Genomic DNA, 19406 nt, shown 5'->3' with positions numbered 1-19406 from the left:
ACTGTACAGTACTATACAGAGTACAGTAGAACAGTATCTTTATTCCAAGCCCAGGATACCCAGAAGCAAGTGTACAAGCAGCAGCAGTGTAGCTGCTAAGAAGCACCAAGTGATAACGATGGAAACAAAAGTGAAAATAATTGAGAGTGGAGCGAAGTGAAAAGATTAAAACATGAGTCATTCAACCATCAGCAGGATTCTAAAGAACAAGGACAAGATCATGGAACGTGTGAAGTGAAGTCTGCTGTGCCGATGATGTCAACAATAATGTCGAAGAAGCATGGAAAATTGATGGAGGAGATGGAGAAACTTCTCAGAGTGTGAATGCAGGATCAGCATCAGTGTCTAATCCTCCTCAGCTTAATGCTGATTCAAGAGAAAGCTAAAAAGCCTTTATGAAGGCTTGAAGAAGAAACAGGGCAAAGAATCAGAGGGTGCATCTTTAATGCCAGCTATAGTTCAAGGCTACAGTCAACCTTCACAACGGAAAAGTGGTGAGGCCACGAGTGCAGATATGGTAGCTGCCTGGGAACTTCCTGAAACCCTTGGAGAAATTATTGTACTGTACTGTACTAATGAAGACCTGATGGAATTAAAGGCTCAGAGGAAGGATGAAGAGAGTCAAGAGGAAGAAGAAATAACAGAAGAACTGAAGCGATTCACCATGCTGGAAATGACAAGATGATTTTATTTGAGGAGGCAGTTTTAGTTTTTGAGGCATAGGACCTGAACGTAGAATGGTACATGAATGTTGTTCAGGATGCTATCCAGCACTACTGGGTCATCTAATAATGAGAGAAAAAGAGCTGCTACCCAGTCCATCACTGGATTGTTTTTTTTTTTCAAGAGGGTAGATAGAACTGAATCCAGCAAGGAACCAGAACCTGTGCCATCAACGTCAGGCATGAGTGAAATTGCAGCTTGCTCTCCGTCTCCTATTGCTGACGATCCTTCAATTCCACCATCTCTCACATCCTCTCCCCAATCAGTAACTCTTCCTACCTGTTCACTGGATGCCAGCCCCTGGATGCCAGCTGCTGTACTGTACTTTTCAAGGTACTGTACTCTAAGATTAAAAATGTTTTATTTTTTTGTATTTGTTTTTTATGTATTATGGGTGTGAAAAGTATAGAAAAACCTGTTACAGTACAGTACTACTGTAGCTGATTGCATTAGTTGGGTTCCTAGGCTAACTTTGTTGGACTTAGGAACAAACTGGAGTTATGAATGAGCTCTCCTAAGGAACTGGTTGGTATGTAGGGGACTTACTATATATATACCAGGAGCAGAGTGAACCAAGAGCAGATCATGTACCCTGAGAACCTATATAGAAACCAAATTTTTGTAAAGTGAATAATATTTCGAACCTTTAAGTTTTAAAATCACTGGTAGGATTGCAAGCACTCTAGGAAATTTAGGAAATGCAGTGCCAAAGAAAAGAAAGTAAATGTCCGTTGTATCGATAATAACCTCAGCTGAGATTTTACTGTATCTATTTTAAGATATGGTGAGGGAACTGGAGCGAGGCGGTTGGAATCAATGAAGACAGGCTTAAATGGGACACCGGGGGTCTGGTTCAGCTGCCGAGTGACTTCAGTCGCCTTGTCTGTAGAATTGGATCCACAGGCCGTGCTCCCCTCACTGCCTTTGGTGAAGCTTCCTGGAAACAAAGGAAGGCAGCACGCCTTCCAAACGGCCGACAGCCAGGAAAGCGCGCCGCGGCGTCGCAAGGGTTAAGGGCACAGAGCGCAGAGCCCGGCATCCTAGAGAGGCCGCGGGCGGACTTCCGGCGCCGGCGCTCTGGGCGCGGTTTCTCCCTGGGTTGCGGGGAACTAGCGGAGGTGTGTGTGTGTGACTGGTGCTCTGTCGGAGCTGCGGCAGATCAGGGTCACCGAGGCCAAGCCGTGCCGACGCGTCCCCTTTCTCCGAGTTCCTGACCAGCATCTTCTCCTGGGGGCAGCATGTGAGGCACTCTGGGCCTTTAGTCTCCATGGCTGTAATGCCGGCATAAGGATCCCGGGACTAGCCGATCACCGTTGGTTTTTTTCTAATTACTTACCCCCAGGGAAACTACTATATCCCCATTATCCTCAGTCCAGCATATTTCCCCTCCTTACTACAACTTCGGGAGCATGTTCTCATTTTACAAGTAAGAAAAGTGAGGTTCAGGGCGATTTTCTCCACAATCATGATGCACGACGGTGGCGGAGTAGGGAGGATATAAACCAAGTTTTTGCGACTTGAATGGCAGATCTGTTTGGGGAAGTATTAACTAATACTGAGTGCTTACAACTAGAATCTCTTCATAAAGGGGCAAAAGCTTACCACAGGGAGATGATGGGGGGTGGTACTCACAGATCTGTCCGAGTTAAGTAATCGTGAGTTATAATAGTGGTCCTGGTTCACGTATCTTTGCATCCTTTACCTCAAGGAGAAAAAATAAATAAAATTTAGCAGCTTTCTCTCTTAAAAAACAAAAGTATACACACACACACACACATTTATTTATTTATTTACTTACTTACTTACTTACTTACTTATTTGGCTGCCCCAGGTCTTAATTGTGGCACTTGGGATCTTAGGTTTTTCTTGCCACATGCAGGACCTTTAGTTGTGGCATGTGGGATCTAGTTCCCTGACTAGGGATCAAACCCCAGCCCCCTGCATTGGGAGTGTGGAGTCTTAGCCACTGGACTGCCAGGGAAGTCCCACAGCATATACCATACAATCTGCCCACTTAAAATAGATAAATCAGTGGTTCTTTTAAGTATGTTCAGAGTTGTGCAATTCTCACCACAGTCAGCTTTAGAACATTTTTCATCACCCTCAAACCATACCCATTAGCAATCATCCCATTCTCCTCCAGCCCTAGACTATCGCTATTCTATTCTATGTTCTGTCTATATAGATTTGCCTATTCTGGACATTTCATATACAGCCATATAAGGCCTTTTATGACTGGGATAATCCCCTATCTTAAAGTCCAGGCCTTGAGCTCAGAGCTTTGGCCTATAACCATAGCCAGTGAGAATTAGATACAATCATTTTGACATTGTTGTATTTATTTTTTACCACCTTAGGGTAAGTTCCTGTTTGTGGTAATGTCCTTCTTGAATAAATGTGTTTTCATTTTGAAAGTTATATTTAAATGACAAGATTAAGCAAATAGTAGAAATGGTGTATGAATGTCTGAAGGTTGGGAAGATGGGATGTGAATGAAGTTTGGAAAACACTAGATTGTCTGATTTGAGGCTTTCCAGGATGTAGTTGGAAAACCACCCTATTCTTCCATTTCACTCTCCTAACAATTTCTCAGAAGAAGTGCATCATTTTACTGATGAAGAAACAGGTATAGCAAAGTTAACTATGGTAGCTTGTCCAAGGTCACATAGCTAGTAACAGAACCTAGATTTAACCCAAGGTCTAATTTCCAACAACCACCTTTTAACCAAGTTTGAAAGTAAAACTGGGGGTGAGAAATGGACTAGCAGACTTGAGAGAGGACCCTAGCCACTAGACCAAAACATGTGGGGACCAGGCTGGTTAAGTTGTTTTGGGTACACCTTCAAAGTACGTGTGTACTCAGTCGTGTCTGACTCTTTGGGGCTGCATGGTTGGTAGCCCGTCAGGCTCCTTTGTCAATGGGATTTTCCAGGCAAGAATACTGCAATGGGTTGCCATTCTTACTTCAGGGGATCTTCCCAACCCAGGGAGTGAACCCACATCTCTTGTATCTCCTGCATTGGCAGGCAGATTCTTTACCACTGCACCAGCTGGGAAGCCCCTTCAAACAAATAATCAATTATTAAAAAACACACATACACACTGTAATTTATGACTCAAAGCAGAAATTCCATCTGAGGCAATGTTGGGATTTTCTTCCTCTCTCAAGGGCACACAAGAATCCAAGAGGTGTTGCCTGGATAACTAGAGATGTGGTGTGTGTGTTTTGGTGCCAGGGAGAGTCTTAATTCCATGGTGGGAGAAATTCCAGTTAAGGAATTCAAGACGTTATACTAGAGAGGTGTCCCCCTAATTCACATGGTAGCTGCATCTGCAGTTTCTTATAAGTAAAGTCACTTCTGAGAAGATGCCATGACACCCCACTTTCCTCTCAAATCCCCGATAGGCCCAGGAGTTAGCATCTGAACCCAGCTTTCCATAGCAGTGCAGGAGACATGGGTTCAGTCCCTGGTTGTGGGAACTAAGATCTTGCAAACCGTGTGGCACAGCCAATATAATAAAAAATAAAAACTTTTTAAAAAAGAGAAGCTGAACCAAAAAAGTTCAAAAGGAAAAACTAGGGAATTAAATATTCATAGAGGGCTTTGAAAAGCTCTGACACATTCCTGGGTATCCCTAGAAGGCCACAAGCACATGTAGAAAAGACCTGAGAAGACCCCAAACTCACCTCTAGCTGACCTTAATGCTCTGTGCAAGCAAGAAGTGGAAGTTAAAGCAGTGTTGCACACGTACACACAGTCCCTCAAAGGACTAGGAGATTTACTAGTTGGAGGCATTAGTTGTCCAATCATTAGCTGACCACTAAGCAAGTTAATTGAGCACAGACTTTAGTGGCCATGCACAAAGAATACAGTCTTTACAGAATTAACCTAGGAAAGTTCATAAATAGCAGCAAGAACAACAACAAAGCCTGAGGAGGGGGAGAATCTGACTTTTGGAGTGGCCACATTATAATATTTAAGATGTCACTGTTGGGATTCTCTGACAGTCCAGTGGTTAGGACTCCATGCTTTCACTGCTGACGGCCTGGGTTCAATCTCTGGTTGAAGAGTTAAAATCCCACAAGCCACACAGTGCAGCCAAAAAAAGAGATGTCATTTTCAACAACAACAAAATAATTATGAGACACATACATACATATCAAATAGAAATAGAAGTTCTGGAGCTTAACAATACAAAAATACAACTGAAATGAAAGATTCAGTTAACAGGGCTCTGTAGCAGATTTGAGTTGGCAAAAGAATCAACACAATTGAAGGCACGTCAATTGAGGTTACTCAGTCTGAGGAACAGAAAGAAAAAAAAAAGAATAGTGTCCCCAGAGACCTGTGGGATATCATCAGGTGTACTAATATACACATAATGAGAGTCCTAGAAGGAGAGATGAGGACTGTGTAGAAAGAGTATTTGAAGAAATAATTTTCCCAAATTTGATTTTTTAAAAAATTAATCTACACAGCCACAAAGCTCAAAGTAGGATAAACTGAAAGAGACTCACATCTAAACACATCATAATCAAACTGTCAAAAGACAGAGTACTAAAAGCAGCAAGAGAAAAAGCAAATCATAATATACAAGGAATCTCCCATAAGATTAACAGCTAACTTCCTATCAGAAACTATGGAGGCCAGAAAACAGTGAGATAACATATGCAAAGTGCTGAAAGACTAAAGCTGTCAACCAAGAAATCTATACCCAGCAAAACAATCCTTCAAAAAAAAAAAAAAAAAAAGGTGAAATTAAGACATTCCCAGATCAACAAAAATGCAGAGAATTTGTTCCTAGCAGAGTTACCCTACAAGAAATAGAGAGGCAATCCTTTAGGCTGAAATGGAAGGACTAGACAGTAACTCAAATCCACATGAGAAAATAAAGAATATCAGTAAAAGAAACTATGTAAGTACATGAAAAAGACAGTACAAATACATTTTGTTTATAATTTTATTTTATATGTTTTAAAGACAACTGAAAAATGCAATAATTGTAAAGTGGGGTTTATGGGCTTACAGTAAATTAAGATGTAATCTGTTTGGCAATAATAGCACAAAGTAGGTGTGAGAGAAGGGAGCTATATAGGAGCAACTTTTTACGTACTAGTGAAATTAAGTTGGCATTAACATGAACTAGATTGCTTTAAGTAGACATGTTAATTGTAATCCCCAAGGAAACCACTGAAAAAGTAACTCAAAAGAATAGACTAAAAGAAACAAGGGAAGTAAAATGGAATACTAGAAAATATTTAACACAAAAAGAAAGCAGTAGTAGAAAAACAAGAACAAAAAGTGAAAGGCATATAGATAACAAGTAGCAAAATGACAGATGTAAATCCTATCTATTAGCAATTACATTAAGTGTAAATAAACACTGCAGTCAAAAGATAGAGATTTGGCAGATATTTAAAAATCAATTTAAAAAACCCAAATTGATCCAACTATATGATATCTTTATAATCAATGACATAAATAGGTTGAAACTAAAAAGAAAAAGATATACAAGAGTAACTATAAGAGATGTGGAGTGGCTATGGAATTACTAGACAAAACAGAATCCAAAACAAATCTTGTTACTAGAGACAAAAGATATTTTATGATAATAAAAAGGTTGACCTATCTAGAAGACATAATAATTATAAATACATAGGTGCCTAGAAACAGAACCCCAAAATACCTGAAATTAAAACTGACAAAACTGAGGGAAGAAATAGACAACTCAGTAATAATTGTTGAAGACTTCAATACTTTTGACAATGGATAAAATAGATAGAAGATCAGAAAGGAAACAAATCTAACAGTAGTGGAGTAGGTTTCCTATCTATTTCATTCCTAGGAACTATGATTAAGTACCATTGCCAAAGACCTCTGCTAGCCAAGAAATCAGATTGCCTGGTGGTCCCTGCTGCCCTTTACAACTGATGCATCTACCTTGTCTGGATCCCCTCATGTGTGTATTAGTTGCTCAATCGTGTCTGACTCTTTGCAACCCCATGGACTGTAGCCCAACAGGCTCCTCTATCCATGGAATTCTCCAGGCAAGAATACTGGAGTGGGTAGCCATTCCCTTCTGCAAGGGATCTTTCTGACTCAGGGATTGAACTCAGGTTTTCTGTATTGCCGGCAGATTCTTTATGGTCTGAGCCACCAGGAAAGCCCAGATCCCATCATACCCACTGATATTAGGGAGCCTCTCCTCAACTGGTGATATCCTCTATAAGCATGGAGGTGCTCCCTTCAATGTTTTAGCAAAGAAATTGTCTTCTGGGTCCTCTCACTGAATACAGTTGACAGATTGCACATGATAAATCTATCACACTAAGCCTTTAGATTCTCTCTTCTATGTGATACCAGGAACACTGTAGCATCTTGACCTCATTAAGTACAGACTACTATTAGGTCCAAAATTCAGTTAGCTAACCAAGTGATTTCTTAGTGCCAACTTCTTAGCACATTAAATCTGGGATCTTTAGTAAATATACCCATAAATGAATGTGGCTCTAGCTAGAGTTATAACTTACCCTCATTGCTCTAACACCCTTAAAACCCATTCTCACGCACTTCTTAGGCTTCTGTCAACATATTCAGTTCAGTTCAGTTCAGTCGCTCAGTCACATCCGACTCTTTGTGACCCCATGAATTGCAGCACACCAGGCCTCCCTGTCCATCACTAACTCCTGGAGTTCACTCAGACTCAGTCCATTGAGTCGGTGATGCCATCCAGCCATCTCATCCTCTGTCGTCCCCTTCTCCCCCTGCCCCCAATCCCTCCCAGCATCAGAGTCTTTTCCAATGAGTCAACTCTTCGCATGAGGTGGCCAAAGTACTGGAGTTTCAGCTTTAGCATCATTCCTTCCAAAGAACACCCAGGGCTGATCTCCTTTAGAATGGACTGGTTGGATCTCCTTGAAGTCCAAGGGACTCTCAAGAGTCTTCTCCAACACCACAGTTCAAAAGCATCAGTTCTTCGGCACTCAGCTTTCTTCACAGTCCGAATCTCACATCCATACATGACCACAGGAAAAACCATAGCCTTGACTAGACGGACCTTTGTTGGCCAAGTAATGTCTCTGCTTTTCAATATGCTATCTAGGTTGGTCATAACTTTCCTTCCAAGCAGTGTCTTTTAATTTCATGGCTGCAGTCACCATCTGCAGTGATTTTGGAGCCCCAAAAAATAAAGTCTGACAGTGTTTCCACTGTTTCCCCATCTATTTCCCATGAAGTAATGGGACCAGATGCCATGATCTTAGTTTTCTGAATGTTGAGCTTTAAGCCCACTTTTTCACTCTCCTCTTTCACTTTCATCAAGAGACTTTTTAGTTCCTCTTCACTTTCTGCCACATATTAGCAATGTATTACAATTCTTCCAATGTATAAGATGTTCCTAACTGGATCATAATGTGTACCTGTTTCCCTGGAATATGTTGAGATTTGACTCTAGTTAAAGGCTTAAAACTCAACATTCAAAAAACAAAGATCATGGCATCTGGTCCCATCAATTCATGACAAACAGATGGGGAAACAATGAGAGACTTTATTTTGGGGGGCTCCAAAATCACTGCAGATGGTGACATGCAGCCATGCAATTAAAAGATGCTTGCTCTTTGGAAGAAAAGCTATGACCAACCTAGACAGCAGAAACATTACTTTGCCAACAAAGGTCCATCTAGTCAAAGCTATGGTTTTTCCAGTAGTCATGTGTGGATGTGAAAGTTGAACTATAAAGAAAGCTGAGCACTGAAGAATTAATGCTTTTGAACTGTAGTGTTGGAGAAGACTCTTACGAGTCCCTTGGACTGCAAGGAGATCAAACCAGTCAATCCTAAAGGAAATCAGTCCTGAATATTCATTGGAAGGACTGATGCTGAAGCTGAAACTCCAATACTTTGGCCACCAGATGCAAAGAACTGACTCCTTGGAAAAGACCCTGATGCTGGGAAAGATTGAAGGCAGGAGAAGGGGATGACAGAGGATGAGATGGTTTAATGGCCTCACCGACTCGATGGACATGAGTTTGAGCAAATTCTGGGAGTTGGTGATGGACGGGTAAGCCTGGTGTGCTGCAGTCCATGAGGTTGCAACAAGTCGGACATGACTGAATGACTGAGCTGAACTGAAAGACTTATAGGCAGCAGGGGAGATGAATTTTGAGTGGAATGAGCGCCCCTTTTCAAGGCATTTGCCCCAGGTAAAGTTATCACAGGGTTTTCAAACAGAGAAAAGTTAGTTTCATTAGACACAGGAGAGCAAGCTACTTCCAATGGCAAAAGAGACTCAGAATGACTTGGGAGTTCAATGTTGTCTCCTTTGTCTGATTCTAACCACATGCGCCCTTCCAAATTTCTGCACCCTATTCTTTCCTGATTGATGGCCTAGATTTCCCATAACAAATTTGTTAAGACAGTGAATTCAGTTGTCATTTTGTCTCTAATCACTCAAGGGCACTGCAAAGAATCCATCCTACCACACAGTCTAGAGTTACTACTGCTGCCGTAGGAGCAGGAGAAGCAGCCAGTTGGACTCCCAAGGCATATGCTTTACTTGTCACCCCGTCACAATCAGCCACAGGTGATAGTTTGATTAACTGTGATGCAACTGCATGGTGTGGTTTATTAGCATCCTATTTCCCATTGACTAGAGCTCAGCACTCAAGGTTGTGACCATATCACTGCAAAATCCCATCTCTGTGGGTCTTTCTCCTAGAACCACTCCCAGAACCAATTATTGTATCAGTCAGGGTCCAACCAGGAGGCAGAAGCCACCATGGGAAAGCTTAACATAAAGAACTATTGATAGGAATAATAGGGAAATGGCTAACGAGGGCTAAAGAGACTTCTAAAGAATACAGAATTAGATATTAAGATCAGCTACTATCCCTAGGACTCATGTAGAGAGCCCAAGACAGATCCCTTTCCCACCAGGCTGAGATCAGACTTCATTTGAAAGGACCAGGCAGACAAACTGCTGACGGCCTTACCTATGTGACTTCCTGGAAATTGGCCCTCTGGGGTGTCGGGTGAAGCTGCTAATCATGGAGCATTGCTAGAACCAAGATTGCAGGAGGTGTTCTCTACAGGAGCCGGGTGCTGGAGAGCTTTATCAGTACAGGGATCAGCACAGTAGAAAGTCATGCCACTGTGGAGTCACATGGTAGAGAATATACACTCAGTGAGAGCCAGGTGCTGGAGAAAGTGGCACTGAGAAAGGAATCAAGCACTGCCAACATTAGAGAAAGTGAGCTTGGTAAGAACACAGTGCTGGAGAAAATCAGACTGCTCCCGTCCTCAAGTGTTGGAAAAAGCATGCTCTGCAGATCAGTGTGAGAGAAAGCTGTGTGAGGGTCAGGACGGGTGGTGTACATAAGGAGTCCAAGTGCTGAGTCCAGTCACTGCAAAGGCAACATGTGGTCTGGGGTCAGTGGTGTCCACATGGAGGTAGAGAGGTAAGGTAATGTGGTTGCAAGTTGGGAGCTGTGAGCTCATCAAAGTACTCCTCACTGTCATCTCTAAGGCAGGGAACCCCTGGATGTGCCCACATACATGTGCCCATGCAAGACTGTGCAACGGAGCAAGAAAAAAGCCTCAACAGTACCAGAACCAGGAAGAGCATCTCCTTCCTCTTTCAATGTCTCTCCAGCGCCCTCTACTGACAAAGCTTAACATCATGTTCACTGCAAGGAGAAACGAGTACATGGTCCAGTCCAGTATCTCAGAGCAAATACTAAAGCGTAAATTTGGAGCTGAGAGGCAGTAACTTGAAAACTGGCATAGTGGCAGAATCCCCACATAGTCTCTCTGAACCACAGACTGGGGACCAATATAGCAAGACAGGCTAAGTGAAAGTCCCACTTGCTACAAAGACAACAAACCAGTAAAAATACCACATCCCTGGGAGAAGTGCAGAAATTCATGCCAAAGAATTGAAAGAAGCAGGGGTAGTGAGACATCACATACCCATTTAACCCGCCAGTCTGGCCTGTTCAGAAGTCAGATGGAGAATAACTGCAGACCAGCATGAACTGAATCGGGTGATGATTCCAATTGCAGCTGCTGTCCCAGCTTTAGTACCTTTCCCCTGATGTTTGGTAATTGACTAGCGACTTGGCTTTTTCTCCATACCAACATGCAAGGTCCACCAGAGCAGTTTCCTCTCTAGCTGGCAACGCCACTGTATATCTTCAGGATGCTCCAGGGATCTGTCAATTCCGATCTGCTGTAATATAGTCTACAAAGATCTCAGTCATCTTAACATCCCACAGACCACCACACCGGTCCACTATATTGAGAACATTATTGGATCTGATGAGCAGCAAGTAACAAGTACCTTAATTGTCCTAATAAGACATATGCAAACTAGAAGGTGGGAGATAAATGCCCTCTAAAGACTCAGGGGATACTTCTCTGGGGGTTCAGTGGTTGAGAATCCACCTGCTAATGCAGGGGACATGAGTTCAATCCCTGGTCCGAGAAAATTTGACATGCTGCAGGCAACTAAGCCCCTGCACCACAGCCACTGAAGCCTGTGCTCTGGAGTCCATGCTCCGCAACCAGAGAAACCACTGCAATGAGGAGCCCTCACACCACAACTAGAGAGCAGCCCCTGCTCATCATAACTAGAGAAAGCCCACGTGTAGTAACGAAGACTGAGCACAGCCAAAAAAAAAAAAAGATTCAGGGGACTGTCACTCCAGTGAAGTCTCTGGAGATTCAGTGGCCAGAGTATGTAAAGATATCTCCTCCAAGGTGAAAGACCAGTTGCTGTCATACAACCTACTCCCCCTCATAGAGGAACAGTGCTTGGTAGGCATGTATGGATTTTGGAGGCAATGTAGCTCGTCAGTAAAACCGCCTGGGAGGTGCCAGTTTTGAGTAGAGAGCAGGGCAAGAGAAGGTTCTATAACACTTTCAAGGTGCCCTGTTGCTGTACCGATGATCCAGCAAAGCCAGTGACATTCCAGCAAGCACCAAGAGCAGAATCAAAGCACAGACTCACAGGATTTTCGATAAGTGTAGGCTCTTTCCTATAGACAACTGTTCTACTTTTCAGAAACAGTCTCTGAGGAGCTCTTTGGTGGTCCAGTGGTTGAGAATCAGCCTTGCTATGAGGGGATGCAGGTTCAATCCCTGGTCAGGGTAACTAAGATCCCACATGCAGCAGAGCTACTGAGCCCACGCACTCTGGAGCCCATGTGCCATAACTCAAGAGTCTGTTGCACAGCACCTGATGCAGCCAAATAAATATCTTAAAAAATCTGTAGTTTAAGGGACTTCCAGGTGGTCCAGTGGCTAAGACTCCAAGCTCCCAATGCAGGGGAACCAGGTTTGATCCCTGGTCAGGGAACTAGATCTAAGACCCATAGCAAATAAAGAAATATTTTTTAAAAATCTATAACTTAAAAAAGAAACAGTCTCTGGCTTGCTCTTGGGACATGGTAGGAACTGAACACGTAGCCAGCAGATATCGGGTGACCAAGCAACCTGAATACTCATCATGAAAGGATGTTGTCTGACCAACCCAACTGTGAGGTTGGGTGTACACAGCAGCAATCTATCATCACCTGAGATAAGAGACCAAGCTTGGAAAGGTCCAGAAGTTACGAGCCATTTACAGGAGCAGGTGGCTTCTTGACCTTCTCTCCCTCCATCACTGGCTGTGCCTTTCTAGGGTGTCCTTTACACCCAGCTGACTGATGAAGAAAAGACTCAAGCCTGTTTACAGGTGACTCTGGCTGATAGGCTGTTATGAGCTGTCAGTGGACAGCCACAGCTCCCCCCACCAGCTGGGTGACCCTGAAGGACACTGGTGAAGAAAAATCCTCACAGTGGACAGAGCTTTGAGCAGTGTCTTCGGCTCTTCACTATGTCTGGTGGGTGAAATGACCAGAAGTATGAACCTGTATTAATTGATGGACGGTTGCTAAGGTTTGGCTGGCTGGTCAGGAACTTGAGAAGAACAGAATTGGAAGATGGGTGACAAGAACTTTGAGTCCTTATGGCCCTTCTATTTTTTGCACCAGGTCTTATTTGCAGCATGTGGGTGCTTTGTTGCAGCATGGGGAATCTAGTTCCCTGACCAGGAATTGAACCTGGGCCCCCTTCGTTGGGAACATGAGTTTTAACCATTGGACCATCAGGGAAGTCCATTATAGCCCTTCTTTTAACAATCTTCCTCAATCAGTTGTACTTCAGTTGGAGCCATTTCATTCAGGGGTCCTGCTTTGTCTTCTCTCCTCTGGTTTCTTAGTCCTCCTCAATGGGTTGTTAGCTTCTCTTTATCTGTTCATGAGTTTATTTCCTCTGACCACTCGGAATAGCACTTTAGCTTCTCTCAAACAGCTGCTGCTGCTAAGTCGCTTCAGTCGTGTCCGACTCTGTGCGACCCTGTAGACGGCAGCCCACCAGGCTCCCCTGTCCCTGGGATTCTCCAGGCAAGAACACTGGAGTGGGTTACCATTTCCTTCTCCATTGCATGAAAGTGAAAAGTGAAAATGAAGTCACTCAGTCGTGTCTGACTCTTCGGGACCCCATGGACTGCAGCCTACCAGGCTCCTCCATCCATGGGATTTTCCAGGCAAGAGTACTGGAGTGGGGTGCCATTGCCTTCTCCACTCTCAAACAGAGGCAAGGAGTATAAGAGAGCAATGTTCTCCTGAATAGGCCAGGGTATTACTTTGCTTGGGCTGCCGTAACAAAGTACCACAGACTGGTGACTGAAACCACAGAAATTTGTTTTCTCACAGCTTTATTTATTGGTGATGCAGCAAGGCATGTGGGATCTTAGTTCCCCAACCAGGCATCAAACCCATACCCCCTGCAGTGGAAGCAGGGAGTCTTAAAACCACTGGACCACCAAGGAAGTGACTTAATCTCCTCTTCTCTTAAGGATACCAGTCATGTTGGATTAGGGCCCTCCTTCATGACCTTATTTTAACTTCATTACCTCTTAAAAGACCCTATCTCCCAACAGAGTCACATTCTGAAGTAGCAGGTGTTATGATTTCAGCACATGAATTCGAGGGGGGTGCACAATTCAGCCCTTAGGAACCAGTACTGAACACATTTGAAGACACTTATCCTGCTGCTAAGACACAAAGGAGAGGAAACCTCGCTGACGGGGCTCTTCTCCAGTCAGTCTGCCTCTACAGCTCCCTTGCAGGTCCTCAGAGGTGAGCAGACTAGAGAGGCTCTTCCGAGGCTCTATGTCTGGGGGAAAAGAGGGAGCCCCCGTAACGCCCCTCTTCCTGAGTTCTAGGCCATGTTACTAAACCCCAGAATTCATGATTTATCCACCCACCGTCACTGGTAGGACGGGACCATGACAGGCCTCCCCTTGTGAAACCTGGTATATAGAGGAGTAAAGCAGAACTCCCAAGTGGAAAAACATCAAGAAACTGGAATATAGATACATTTCTCTTTCCTAAAGTGAAAGTGGCTCAGTCATGTCTGACTCTTTGCAACCCCATGGACTCAGGCCAGAATACTGGAGGGGGTAGCCTTTCCCTTCTCCAGGAGATCTTCCCAACTCAGGGATCAAACCCAGGTCTCCCACATTGCAGGCAGATTCTTTGCCAGCTGAGCCACAAGGGAAGCTCTTTCCTAAGGAAGGCAGGAAAGAGGGAGTCCTTGAAAGGATTCCCACCTCTTTAGTCAGGCTCTTTTTTTTTTTTAAGATTTTTGTTTGTTTGTTTTATGTGGAGCATTTTTAAAGTCTTCATTGAATTTATTACAATACTATTTCTGGTTTATGTTTTGGTTTCTTGGCCTCCAGGCTTGTGGGATCTTAGCTTCCCTACTAGGGACTGAACTGCACCCCCTGCGTTGGAAAGCAAAGTCTTAACCACTAGGCCACCAGGGAGGTCCCTCTGGCCAGGTTCTTTCATGAAACCAAGTGTATTCATTTTCCCTTGCTCCGTAACAAATGAGCCCAAACTTAGAGTTTAAAGTGAGACTCATTTATTATCTCACATTTTTGTTGATCAGAGACTATGGGCTTGGCTGGGTTCTCAGTTTAGGGTTTTATAAAGTGAAAGTGGCTCAGTCGTGTCCAACTCTTTGCGACCCCATGGACTATACAGTCCATGGAATTCTCCAGGCCAGAATACTGGAGTGGATAGCCTTTACCCTTCTCCAGGGGATCTTCCCAACTCAGGGATCGAACCAGGGTCTCCTGCATTGCAGGCGGATTCTTTACCAACTGAACTATCTAGGGAAGCCTAGGGCCTCATAAGGCCCAAGTCAAGTTGCTGACTGAGGTGGGTTCTTACCTAGAAGCTGTAGGGACAAATCCACTTCCATGTGAGTTCCATTTGTTGGCCAAATTCAGTTCCTTACAGTGTAGGATGTCTCCATGCTGGCTGTCGGGGTGGAGGGTGGGTGTCAGCTCTTTCAGAGGCCTCCAAAGGGAATTCCTTGGCGGTCCAGTGGTTAGGACTCCGCGCTTCCATTGTATGGGGCCTAGGTTGGATCCTTGGGCAGGGAATTAAGATCCCACAGGGACAATAAAAAGGCCATTGCATTCCTCATCACACGGGTCCCTTCGTCAGCAAGCCAGCAGGGGCTCCAGTCCTCCTCATGCTTCACATCTCTGGTTTCCTCTTCCGCCACCTGCTGGAGAAACCTCTCCTAAACAGCTACCTGATTGGTTGATAATCTCCCTATCTTAACCTCAGCTGACTTGGATCTTTAATTACACCTCCAAAAACCCCTTCACAGCAGTACCCAGATTAGCATTTGATTGAAGAACCAAGGGGCAGGAATTTTAGAGGGTTATCTTTAGAATTCTGCCTACCAGACAGGAATCCCCGTCTTGGCCTTGAGAGAGAGCCGTCCCCCTCTGCCAGAGGCTTCTTAGGTCCTTGTTGTTTAGTCGCTATGTAGTGTCTGACTCTGTGTGACCCCATGGACTGTAGCCCCCCAGGCTCCTCTGTCCAGGGGATTCTCCAGACAAGAATACTGGAGTGGGTTACCATTTCCTTCTCCAGGGGATCTTTGTGACCTAGGGATTCAACCCGAGTCGCCTGCTTGGCAGGCGGATTCTTTACCACTGAGCCACCTGGGAAGCCCTCTTAGATCCTAGCCTGGCACCAAAGATAAAAAAATGTGGGCCATGTGCTCCTCTGGAGAGACCAGTCAGCTCCTCAGCTGGTTCATAAATTCTTAGCAACTTGGTGTGAAAAAGATGCCCTTTCCTTATACAGACCTCTGTTCACCACAATGTGAGTGGCACCCCCCAAGAGTTGTGCAGAGCACATGTACTGCTCTGAGCAGTGGCCCTAATCCCCGTGGGATCAGATACACTGCACTTCCCAACCACTTGCCCACACTAGCTGTTGTCTATAGAGACATTTTTTTCCCAGAACATCTCTTTCTGACATTCTTCATTGATTTTTTTTTTAAATTTTTATTTATTTAATTTTTGGCTGCACTGGGTCTTTGTTGTTGTTTGAGGGGTTTCTCTAGTTGCGGTGCCTGGGCTTCTCATTGCAGTAGTTTCTCTTATTGCAGAACACAGCTCTAGGGCACAGGCTCAGTGGTTGTGGCACACGGGCTTAGTTGCTCTGCAGCAGGTGGGATCTTCCCGGACCAGAGATCAAACCTGTGTCCCCTGCATCTGCAGGCAGAGTTCCAACCACCAGGGAAGTTCCACTGGCTTATTTTTATCTGTTGATGATTTTGGGGAAATACAAAATAAAATGGTCCTTAGTTGACCTGAATAGGGTGATGAATTAGTACTCAGAAAAAAAATTTTTTTATCCACTGGTTGGATCTAAACTGTTTGGTCATATCTAAGTAAATAGCCAAGAACTTCCAAGGAACAAACCCTGAAGTCAGCAATATTAAGGCAAAAACAGAAGCCACCGTTACTCAAAGCCCATACATATATGTAGATATAGATTGGATATATAAACACAACATGCACGCACTCATATATACACACTTATATACACATAACCTCATTTAACCTTCACAGGAACCCTATCAATTAGGCATGACATTGTTCTCCCCACCAGACAGGCAAGAAAACTGAGGCCTGGTTACTTGCCCAAGGTTAAGGATGAAAAGAAGCTGAGTCAGAACTCAGATCTATGCCATCTGATTGATGCAAAGCCCATGCTCCTAACCACTTAGTGGAAATTAGCTGAGTGTCTATGCCCTGAATCGAGGCCTTTGCTCTCTGCCTCTTGCATCAAAGCCAGGGTTACCCTCTGGTGAGCCCAGTGGCCCAATCTGGGACAGGGAAGAGGCCAGGCGGAATGTCTTAGTTGTATTCATAGGAAGGGTTTCCCAGGTGGCTCAGTGGTAAAAAAAATTCCTGCTGCTAATGCAGGAGATGTGGGTTCAATTCCTGGGTCAGGAAGATTCCCTGGAGAAGGAAATGGCAACCCATTCCAGTATTCTTGCCTGGAGAATCCCATGGACAGAGGAGCATGGCAGGCTACCGTCCACGGGGTGGCAAAGAGTCAGACACAACTGAAGCAACTTAGCACGCACGCACATATGTATTCATGGGGATGACCTGCAGGGAAAAGGGTGGTAATGAGTAGTTTGTGGCTACAAGAGAGAGATGGCCCGTGGGGCTTGGAAGGCGGAAACACGGTCGGCTTTGTCTTGTTCACCAGGGTATCTCCCACACCTGACACCTCGCTGGCCCACAGTTAGTGCTTGCTGAATGGCTGAATAGCCACCTGCGACAGCATGCCTGTGATCGCTCCTCGCGGTGTTCTGTCTCTCTGGCGTCTGCTCCTGCTACCAACCTCTTCCCTTTCCAATAAATTAGCATCTGAACTGGATCTGAAAGCGTCCTAGATTGCAGGCCCTGTGGCAAGTGTTTTATGTACATTTTCTCCTTTAAAGTGAAGTAAAAACCAGGAAGTTCCCCGGTGGCCTAGTAGTTAGGATTCCAGGCTTTCACTGGTGTGGCCCGGGGTTCAATCCCTAGTTGGGGAACAAGCTGCGTGATGAGATTACTTCATATTTCAGGAGGCTTCTGGGCTGGCAGAAATATCCACTACTTTAATGCTCAATTTATTAGACTCCACTAAACAAAATAAAGGAAAAAACAAAGTCATTTTTTATGGGGGATTTAGGCTTTGATTATAAATTTAACCAATTAAAGTATCTTAAGTAATTTAAACTGCAAATACAAATTCAGTAGTCAAAAGATTCTTTTGATTACTTCATATGCTTTAAGGATACACAAATACAATAACAACAGAATTTATTAAACCCATCATCAGGACTTCCCTGGTGGTCCAGTGGTTAGGAATCTGCCAGCCAATGCAGGGGCCATGGGTTTGATCTCTGGTCCAGAAGGATCCCACATGCCACTTGCCTAAAAAATCCACCATCAAATCAGGTTATGAAAGGGATAAGACTATGGATTTAACTTGGTCTTGTCCTTATTCTGACACCTTCTTGAGGTTCCAGTTTTATACCTTTCTAGAGTTTCAGTAATTCTATCAGTTATTATTTTTATACCTTCTTGGAGTTTGGGTAATCCTACTCGATCCAAAAGAAAAAGGCAACTGTCTCAGAATCAGCTAAGGCTGCAAGTTCTAGTCAGACATAGGACCAGGTTACACTGTTCTAAAGAGGCAGACCTGAGCTGACCGTTCATTAGCCCCAGCACCTGTTCACGGTAAAGATTTTCCTGTTTCTTATGGAGCTTCTAAGGCTTCCCTGGTGGCTCAGACGGTAAAGAATCCACCTGCAGTATAGGAGACCCAGGTTCCATCCCTGGGCCAGAAGATCCCCTGGAGAAGGGAATGGCAATCCATTCCAGTATTCTTGCCTGGAAAATCCCATAGACAGAGGAGCCTGGCGGGCTACAGTCCATGGGGTGCTGAAGAGTCAGATATGACTGAGCGATTAAGCATGCAACCATGTACAGGGAGCTTTTAAGTCCCTCCTTTCCTCCATCCCTCTCTCCTTCCCTCCTTTTCTATCTTCCTTCCTCTCTCTTTGTTTTGTATGCTTTTAAAAAAAACTTTTCATATGGAGATTTTTTTTTTTTCTTTTTGGAGATTTGTGTAGACTCTTACTTCCCTGACCAGGACTCAAACCCAGGGCCTTGGCAGTGAAAATGCAGAGTGCTAACCATTGGACAAACAGGGAATTACCCTTTATAGGTTTATTATATTGATCTTTCCAGTTTAACAAAGGGGTGCCAGGCCCTGCCTTCCTGAAGGCCTGTGGCTCCCAAGATGCTTCCCATACTATTATCCCCACCTGATCACTGAACAAACTGAGGCTTTGTAAAAAGTTATGTAACTTGCCTAAAATCACACTGCAAATAAGTGTAGAGCTGCCCGGTTCTATCCGATTTTAGAAACAGCTCCCATAGGACCCGGCCTCACCCTGTGCCCGCTGTCAGAAATGGGTGGTTTACAGACTGCCCACCAAGTTGCCCGATTTAGGGCTCCTAAGGCAGGGTCTTCCAAGCCTCAGGTGGGCTGCGGAGAAAACACAACAGATTCTTCTTTCCTCCCTGCAGGATTCGGGAGTGAGGGTGACCAGGAGAGCCCTCCACGAGAAAGGCCTGAAAACAGAGCCTCTCAGGAGGCTTCTTCCCAGGAGAGGCCTCCGGACAAACGCCGGGCCCAGTTCTGCGGGGCCGCCGCCGGAGCCCAGAGCTCCCGGGGGAGGAAGCAAGGCCCCGAGGGCACCCCGG

The 19406-nt window shown here is 44.5% G+C and overlaps 1 long non-coding RNA gene across 1 annotated transcript; it reads right to left on the bottom strand.

Moving 5' to 3' along the window:
* Positions 1-1283: 1283 nt before the first annotated feature.
* LOC129637761 (uncharacterized) lies at positions 1284-15258 on the bottom strand. Its single transcript, XR_008707568.1, has 3 exons — positions 15001-15258; positions 2356-2425; positions 1284-1660 (listed from the first exon to the last, which is right to left on the bottom strand). It is a non-coding gene; the product is annotated as an uncharacterized LOC129637761 (long non-coding RNA).
* Positions 15259-19406: the final 4148 nt, after the last annotated feature.

Source organism: Bubalus kerabau, chromosome 23, assembly GCF_029407905.1.
Source record: "Bubalus kerabau isolate K-KA32 ecotype Philippines breed swamp buffalo chromosome 23, PCC_UOA_SB_1v2, whole genome shotgun sequence".
NCBI classification, from domain to species: Eukaryota; Metazoa; Chordata; class Mammalia; order Artiodactyla; family Bovidae; genus Bubalus; species Bubalus kerabau.
The sequence above is the reverse complement of the archived record's forward strand: the minus strand, read 5'-3'. Positions and strand labels throughout refer to the sequence as shown.